This window comes from Triticum aestivum, chromosome 1A, assembly GCF_018294505.1.
Source record: "Triticum aestivum cultivar Chinese Spring chromosome 1A, IWGSC CS RefSeq v2.1, whole genome shotgun sequence".
Classification (NCBI taxonomy): Eukaryota; Viridiplantae; Streptophyta; class Magnoliopsida; order Poales; family Poaceae; genus Triticum; species Triticum aestivum.
In genome coordinates this window covers 526,697,006-526,706,162 of record NC_057794.1, presented here as the reverse complement: position 1 = coordinate 526,706,162, position 9,157 = coordinate 526,697,006, and the positions used below count along the sequence as shown (strand labels likewise).

The 9,157-nt window shown below is 44.2% G+C and overlaps 2 pseudogenes; both read left to right on the top strand.

Moving 5' to 3' along the window:
- Window positions 1–4,928: 4,928 nt before the first annotated feature.
- On the top strand, window positions 4,929–8,203 carry LOC123043013 (uncharacterized; annotated as a pseudogene).
- A 41-nt stretch (window positions 8,204–8,244) lies between these two features.
- LOC123042904 (cyclin-D3-1-like) lies at window positions 8,245–9,136 on the top strand (annotated as a pseudogene).
- The last annotated feature ends 21 nt before the right edge of the window (window positions 9,137–9,157 follow it).

The following is a 9,157-nucleotide window of genomic DNA, read 5'->3' as shown; positions in this document are numbered from 1 at the left end:
TCATGTATTTTTGCCCACAAGACCTAATATTTTGGGTGGTATGTCTACGCCTCGTCCTCTGGCTTCAGCAAGATGGTCTGCATCTGTCAAAATATGATATTTCCTTGTGATCCCAAAAATGTAAATTTCGCAAACGTTGGTTTTGCTTCTTCATCACTGTCATCATCCACTCCGTGCAGTGAAATCAAATACCTATGTAATTGCGAAACATTCAGTAGTGTTTATACTCCATGTCCACATATTCTTATGCATATCAGATAGATTGTGTAAAATACCTTGGGAAAGGCTTTCCTCGGTGCACGTAGAACATTTGTATACACCTTCTTCCCTTTTTTGTTTCTTCCAGCAATGTTTACAACCCATGTACTACGTCTGTGGTTTTCATTTTTACTTTATAATACTGGTTCTGCAAATACATTCAGAGCCGTGAATGTATCACTTAATAATAAATGTAAATTTCCATTCACAAGAAAATGTTTTCATATTAATACTTTATAATACCTTTTCGAAAGAAATTAATACTTTATAATAATGCAATACCATAGTATTGTTGGGATCTAGAGTTGATAAGGCTAGAATTGTTGTGTCAGTCTCCTCGCGTCAATTTTGAGATGTACTATTGCGTAGCTCATTTGGTAAGGCAAAACAGTACTTTGTTATTACAGTTATACTAAATAGCATAAAGATGCAAGATTAGGCACAAGATTTGTGATGTTGATGGTTTTGAGATGTAGTATTGCGTAGCTCATTTGGTAAGGCACAGCAGTACTTTGTTATTACAATTATACTGAATAGCATAAAGATGCAAGATTAGCCACAAGATTTGTGATGTTGATGGTTATTTTCTACTCCTAACTAGTAAAACGCCGGTGCGTTGCTACGTGCTATACTGTATATAAATGAATCAGACAAATTATTGATATTGAAGCTTATTTCTCTTTCATACACCAACCTCAAGGTCGACGGCAGGTTCCCGCGATCTAGTGTAGCATAAACATGGCCATATTGGAGGGCTATACTGTATATAATAAAGGGGGTTTGTTTTCACTGAATGTATGATACACTTTATGATACACTGTATGAAAAATGTAACAATGCGACAGTCCAGGCTCCCACAAATCCAGACCATATTGGAGAGAAAAATGTCTAAACTATGAACCCTATTATCTCCAACACGCATACCCAACATAAAAACTCCACCCCATGACACACCCTTATGTTTTCCTGTCGGACCCTCCCCTTCCGCTCGGTTTTCGCCGTAGTGAGACATTTCTCGCTGGAGCCCTCTCCTTTAAAACGGGATGACACCCACCTCACCTTCACCATCGCGGCCTTTCTCCTTCACACCATACTTCCCCATGGAGGGATTGCATTTAGATGTCGAAAAAAATCGATGGCGAGGGAGTCATGGAGGAGGGGTAGAGAACGAACCGGTGAAAGCCAAAAAAATCTGCGTACAATGTTCGCTCCGCCTGGGTCATAGAGGAGTCCCCCTGGTAGAGGAGTTTGGGGAGAAGAGGACAGCGACGCGAGGACACGCCGGGAGGATCGCAAGGAAGGCACGCTGGTAGAGGAGATCAGGGAGAAGAGGACGGCAGCGCGAGGACGTCGGGATTATCGCGAGGAGGGCAGGCGATGGGAGGATTGCGTTCACATACACGTTAATGGGCCAACCAAATGATGTGATGTGATGATGTCAAAGGTGGGCGAAAGATAGGAGTGGTGGGATGAGGTGGAGTGAGGCGAGACTACCAACTAAGACATTAATAGTAGAGATTACTGAGAGTTGGTATAACATACATAATCCTTATGGAAAATGTTAGGCTGAATCTTTGAGTAAGTGAATCTATCTTGTAAACTCCATTGTAGACCATGAATACACATTATTCTCCAGAAGAACTGGTGCAGATTATTTGAAGGAGCTTGATATCCCATAGACATAGTCCTCGTGTAGTCTTGCATTGAAAGATATAGGCACAAGAAGAGAGGGTGGCGATCTTGGCGAAGACCTCGCAGACGCAGAGTCGCAGTACTGGCGCTCGTAGCCCTGGAACACCTCGCTGCTTATGATTGCTCCTCTTGATCGCCTTTCATGGCATGTATTAAAGATAAATGGTAGCTAACCAAACCTGGCCGCTGCCACCGCCGAGAGAAGGTTGAGTAGTCAGCCGTTTGCGTAGGTGAAAGATGCTATGTACATCCTTGATCCATCGCCCGCCGTCCAGGATCGACCCATGCATTTGAGACAATACTGGGTGCGCATCGAAGCAGACTTCATGGCTATGTCCCGAATCCACCGCCCCTGTCCTGCTTGACCCATCCACAGGAATCAACACCGGATGCACCGGCTCGTCGTCGATGCTGACAAGCTGTTTCATTGCGAGGTCAAGGGGGACCGCGGAAGGGCCGCACTGGTGCCTGTGCTACGCGCTACTCGCTAGCGGCGTCAACTGGGAAGGGGCGGCTAGGGTTTGAACAGGGAGGAGGAGACACGTCTTGCATGGATTTTTTGTTGCTTGCGTGCGTGGTTATGACGGTTTTGCTAGTTCTTTCGCCGGATCGCATGGGGGTGGGACCACGTAATTAAGAAGAACGAATCACGTTTGCGGTGAAACGTACGCAGGGAAAACCAACAGCGCACGGGAGGGAGGCTCGACGAAGTAAGACAGGAAACGGAACACTGCGTTTCTTTTAGGTATTATTATTATTATTATTATTATTATTATTATTATTAGAGAATTAGAGATTAGAGATAGAGATAGAGATTAGAGATTAAAGATTATTTGTTTCCTGAAAATCTATTTTTTGTTTCCTAAAGCAAATTGCATTAATGAGAGGGATCCATTGATTTGGTTAAGTTAGGAAAGAATCTATTATTTGTTTGATAAAGCAAATTGCATTAATGGGAGAGATCCGTTGATTTGGTTAAGGTAGGAAAGAATCTATTATTTGTTTCCTAAAGCAAATTGCATTAATAAGAGAGATCCGTTGATTTGGGTAAGGTAGGAAAGAATCTATTATTTGTTTGCTAAAGCAAATTGCATTAATGAGAGAGATCCGTTGATTTGGCTAAGGTAGGAAAGAATCTATTATTTGTTTCCTAAAGCAAATTGCATTAATGAGAGAGATTCGCTGATTTGGCTAAGGTAGGAAAGTTAGATCCGTGATCTTTTGTCATTAGAAAAGTGTTGAAAATAAACCGTATTGAACTACCAACTCCTCCATTAGGTTTTTTTTGCTGGTTAATTTTCGTAGGTTTTTTTCACTGGATTGTCTTGGGTGCGATCGGAGGTTAGGCCCTGAAGTGCGTGGGGCGGGTGGGGGCTTCGGTACGCGGCTTTTTCGGTTCGTGACGGCTCAGTGTGAGGTGGGACGAGGTACCAAAAAAAACCATGGAAGATGGGACGCAAAAAAAACCTGGAAGCGAGACTACCAACTGCTCCATTAGGAGTAGAGATGGAGTAGTTGGTAGTCTCCGTTCCACGATTATTTTTCGTCCCACCTCCCACCCTTCACCTGGTTTATTTTCGTCTCTCCTCCCCTTCCCAGTTAAGGATGACAATTTTATCCATGGACATGGATACCCATGGATATCCAACCCGAATGGATAGGGTTTGGATATGCTTTTGCGCCCATGGGTAGCGCCCAAACCCGACCCGATTACTCGTGGATAGGGCATGGACATAATCTTGTACCCATGGATATATCCAAATCCGACCCGATAGTCTGACTTAACAAGCAATATTCTGCTACCCCTACCCCATAGTCACATGTCCCACTATAATTTTATCCTTTATCTAAAACATCCAAAAGAATTTACACAATCCCCACTGTAACATACTCCAACGCACCTTCTCATCATATTATCTACACTAATTAAATAATTTGTCATTGAGAATCGGTGTCATCTCGTTGAGTTACTCCTCTCATAGCCCTAGATGTGGCCGCCGCTGCCAGCGGCTAGCCCGCTACCCCAACGTAAGGTGGATCGCTGCAGCAGCCACTACTGGTCTGCGACAACCCAGCTCCATATCTCCTTGACCCCTCCGTCTTCACTTTACCACACAAGCAATGATGCGTGGCCGCAACAATGGGACAATGCAAGGGCTATGACTGCATGGCAGGGAGTGAGCACGCCAATGCAGAGTGCACATTGTGCAATGAGTTATGTCTTATGTATATGTCTTGAGAGGACCCGATGGATATCCAATGGGTATGGATATCCATCGGATTTGGACATGGTCACAATTTTTTGCCTATGGATTTTTTCATGGATGAACTAGGACTGCCTTTACGAATATGGAAATGGATTTGATATTGTTCAACCCGATGCAAACCCAACCCATTGCCATCCTTACTCCCAGTTCCCCCAAAAAACCAACTAAAAGCACGTTAGTAGGGAGCGATGCCTCCACGTAGTTCCCTCGCACGCCATAAAATCGGACGAAAAAAACCTATGAAAAAACCAACGAAAAAAGTTCCATGACTGGCACGCACGACCGAGCGAGGACTGTCCTCGAGCAAGAACCCCGCCAGAGGACATCCCTTCGTCGCTGCCCAGGATCGAGGCCTCCCCGCGCTATCTGCGTTTGCCGCCGCCGATCCCTTGGCCGTCGCTGAACCCCTTGCCAGCACGCTCGCATTAAGGATCGAGGCCTCCAGAGTGCCCGTGATCCCCGCGCTATCTCCGTTCGCCGCCGCCGATCCCTTCGCCGTCGAACCCCTTGCCATCGCGGATCCCTTTGCAAACGCCGATCCCCTTCAGGAGCCGCCGCCCAACCTGCCGCCCCGCCCGCCGCTGCCTTCCCCTCTCTCCTTCCCACCAAATGAAACACCCAACCAGCCACCCGCCCGCCGCTTCCTTCCTCTCTCTCTCGATTCCCCCAAACCGGTGGATGGGTTCCTGATGGACCATCCTGTGCAGTCCGATGACTGCGTGGCCCGTGGACGGGTACCCCCAGATGCCGCGGCAAGGCTCGGGGCCTTGTATTTGGCCACCATGAGGAGGGACCCATAGATAGGATTTGGAAGGTCAGCCCTCACATCTTGATTTGATTTGAGTCGTTCCTTTCTAGCGTGGTACTGAGATGTGATGGGCCGTGTAAAGATGCCCTTTTAATCCATTTTCGTGTCGATTTCTAATTCGATTGCTACTCAATGATACTGTCCTGTTATATGTTGCCATGCTAGCTGATTAAATCTGTAAATTCTTTGCTCATAGGTCAGTGAGCATTTCAATTTCGCGTCGTTGACTGCGATCTTGTCTTTCAACTACCTTCATAGGCTCCTCTCCGTCTACCCCCTTCATGTAAGTCTATCGTCTCAGTAGCAACTAAAGCAACCCTGCTAAAATCCCATCAAGTATTTGGAATCATGGAGAAATTGGTTTCTCATGGCTTGCTTGTGTGACACAGCTCTTGGCAGTCGCTTACTTCTGTCTCGCTTGAAAGATGGAGGATACCTATGTGCCACTCCCCGTGGACCTGCAGGTCGGTGAGTGATGCATCCATTCTCATGACAGACCTCCATATACATCGTCGAGAGGTTCTGTCTTTCAGTTTTGTCTCAAATAATCAACAGTTTTTGCTTGTCACACGATTGAGGCTAAGTCTGTGTTTGAGGCAAGGACAAGGAAAATGATGGTGCTTTTGGTGCTCAGCACATTGAAATGGAGGATACAAGCTGTTACTGCTTGCTCGTTTATTGGCTACTTCCTTTGCAAATTCAATGATCATGACGCAACCTCCATGCTCGCATTCTCCCATCGAACCTCATCCTGAGCACAACTAAGTGTGAAAGTTAAATCAGATCCCCCTTTTAGTATTCATCGACCAATGTGTTAAATCATATCTCACTTTTAGTATCCATGGATCAATGTGTAGATTTTGGCGGCCATCAATTATCAAAGTTTCAGAATTTCAATTGCAAGAGCTGACTTTTTGGTGTTTAGACCTTCAGAGATTGCTGGAAGTGTTGCACTTGCTTCATTTGGACTTCAGTGGTCGAAAGGGCTACGCCTAATTGCAAGTATATAAACAAGGTAGTAATCATCTCTGTGTTATCGTTAACTGAACCATTTGCCTGCCATCACATGGTAACCTTTAAATGCAATGGTGTCTTCTAGGAGCGAGTGTTAAGATGCTACGATGGAGCCATGGATGTAACTCACTAAATGAGCGGATAAGGTTATATGCTACCATTATAGCTGATTAAATCTGCAAATTCTTTGCTCATAGGTCAGTGAGCATTTAAATTTCGCGCCGTTGACTGCGATCTTGTCTGTCAACTACCTTCATAGGTTCCTCTCCGTCTATCGCCTTCATGTAAGTCTATCATCTCAATAGCAACTAAAGCAACCCTGCTAAAATCCCATAAAGTTGTTGGAATCATGGAGAAATTGGTTTCTCATGGCTTTCTTGTGTGATACAACTCTTGGCAGTCGCTTACTCCTGTCTCGCTTGAAATATGGAGGAGACCTATGTGCCACTCCCCGTGGACCTGCAGGTCAGTGAGTGATGCATCGATTCTCATGACAGACCTCCGTATACATCGTTGAGAGGTTCTGTCTTTTAGTTTTGTCTCAAATAATCAACGGTTTCTGCTTGACATGTGATTGAGGCAATGTCTACATTTGAGGCTAGGACAATAAAAATGATGGAGCTTTTGGTGCTTAGCACCTTGAAATGGAGGATGCAAGCTGTTACTGCTTGCTCGTTTATTGGCTACTTCCTTTGCAAATTCAATGATCATGACACACCCTCCATGCTCGCATTCTCCCATCGAACCTCGTCCTGAGCACAGCTAAGTGTGAAAATTAAATCAGATCCTCCTTTTTAGTATTCATTGACCAATGTGTTAAATCATATCTCACTTTTAGTATCCATGGATCAATGTGTAGATTTTGGCGCCCATAAATTATTAAAGTTTCAGAATTTTGATTGCAGGAGCTAACTTTTTGGTGTTCACACCTTCAGAGATTGCTGGAAGTGTTGCACTTGCTTCATTTGGACTTCAGTGGTCGAAAGGGCTACAACTAATTGCAAGTATATAAAAAAGGTAGTGATCAGCTCTGTGTTATCGTTAACTAAACCATTTGACCGCCATCACATGGTAACCTTTAAATGCAATGGTGTCTTCTAGGAGCGAGTGTTAAGATGCTACGATGGAGCCATCGAGGTAACTCACTAAATGAGCGGATAAGGTTATATGCTACCATTATAGCTGATTAAATCTGCAAATTCTTTGCTCATAGGTTAGTGAGCATTTAAATTTCGCGCCGTTGACTGCTATCTTGTCTATCAACTACCTTCATAGGTTCCTCTCCGTCTATCGCCTTCATGTAAGTCTATCATCTCAATAGCAACTAAAGCAACCCTGCTAAAATCCCATAAAGTTGTTGGAATCATGGAGAAATTGGTTTCTCATGGCTTGCTTGTGTGACACAACTCTTGGCAGTCGCTTACTCCTGTCTCGCTTGAAAGATGGAGGAGACCTATGTGCCACTCCCCGTGGACCTGCAGGTCAGTGAGTGATGCATCGATTCTCATGAAAGCCTCCGTATACATCGTTGAGAGGTTCTGTCTTTTAGTTTTGTCTCAAATAATCAACGGTTTCTGCTTGACATGTGATTGAGGCAATGTCTACGTTTGAGGCTAGGACAATAAAAATGATGCAGCTTTTGGTGCTTAGCACCTTGAAATGGAGGATGCAAGCTGTTACTGCTTGCTCGTTTATTGGCTACTTCCTTTGCAAATTCAATGATCATGACACACCCTCCATGCTCGCATTCTCCCATCGAACCTCGTCTTGAGCACAGCTAAGTGTGAAAATTAAATCAGATCCTCCTTTTTAGTATTCATTGACCAATGTGTTAAATCATATCTCACTTTTAGTATCCATGGATCAATGTGTAGATTTTGGCGCCCATAAATTATTAAAGTTTCAGAATTTTGATTGCAGGAGCTAACTTTTTGGTGTTCACACCTTCAGAGATTGCTGGAAGTGTTGCACTTGCTTCATTTGGACTTCAGTGGTCGAAAGGGCTACAACTAATTGCAAGTATATAAACAAGGTAGTGATCAGCTCTGTGTTATCGTTAACTAAACCATTTGACCGCCATCACATGGTAACCTTTAAATGCAATGGTGTCTTCTAGGAGCGAGTGTTAAGATGCTACGATGGAGCCATGGAGGTAACTCACTAAATGAGCGGATAATGTTATATGCTGCCATGATAGCTGATTAAATGTGCAAATTCTTTGCTCATAGGTCAGTGAGCTTGTCTGTCAACTACCTTCATAGGTTCCTCTCCATCTATCCCCTTCATGTAAGTCTATCATATCAATAGGAACTAAAGCAACCGTGCTAAAATCCCATGAAGTTGTTGGAATCATGGAGAAATTGGTTTCTCATGGCTTGCTTGTGTGACAAAACTCTTTGCAGTCGCTTATTTCGGTCTCGCTTCAAGGATGGAGGGGACCTATGTGCCACTCCCCGTGGACCTGCAGGTCGGTGAGTGATGCATCGATTCTCATGATAGACCTCCATATACATAGTTGAGAGGTTCTGTCTTTGAGTTTTGTCTCAAATAATCGTCGGTTTTTGCTTGACACGCGATTGAGGCAAAGTCTGCGTTTGAGGCAAGGTCAATAAAACGATGGAGCTTTTGGTGCTCAGCAGCTTGAAATGGAGGATGCAAGTTGTTACTGCTTGCTCGTTTATTGGCTACTTCCTTTGCAAATTAAATGATCATGACACACCCTCCATGCTCGCATTCTCCCGTCGAACCTCATCCTGAGCACAGCTAAGTGTGAAAGTTAAATCAGATCCTCCTTTTTAGTATTCATTGACCAATAAATCACATCTCACTTTTAGTATCCATGGATCAATGTGTAGATTTTGGCGGCCATCAATTATTAAAGTTTCAGAATTTCGATTGCAGGAGCTGACTTTTTGGTGTTCAGACCTTCAGATATTGCTGGAAGTGTTGCACTTGCTTCATTTGTATTTCAGTGGTCGAAAGGGCTACAACTAATTGCATGTATATAAACAAGGTAGTGATCAGCTCCGAGTTATCGTTAAGTAAACCATTTGACCGCCATCACATGGTAACCTTTAAAGGCAATGGTGTCTTCTAGGAGTGAGTGTTAAGATGCTAC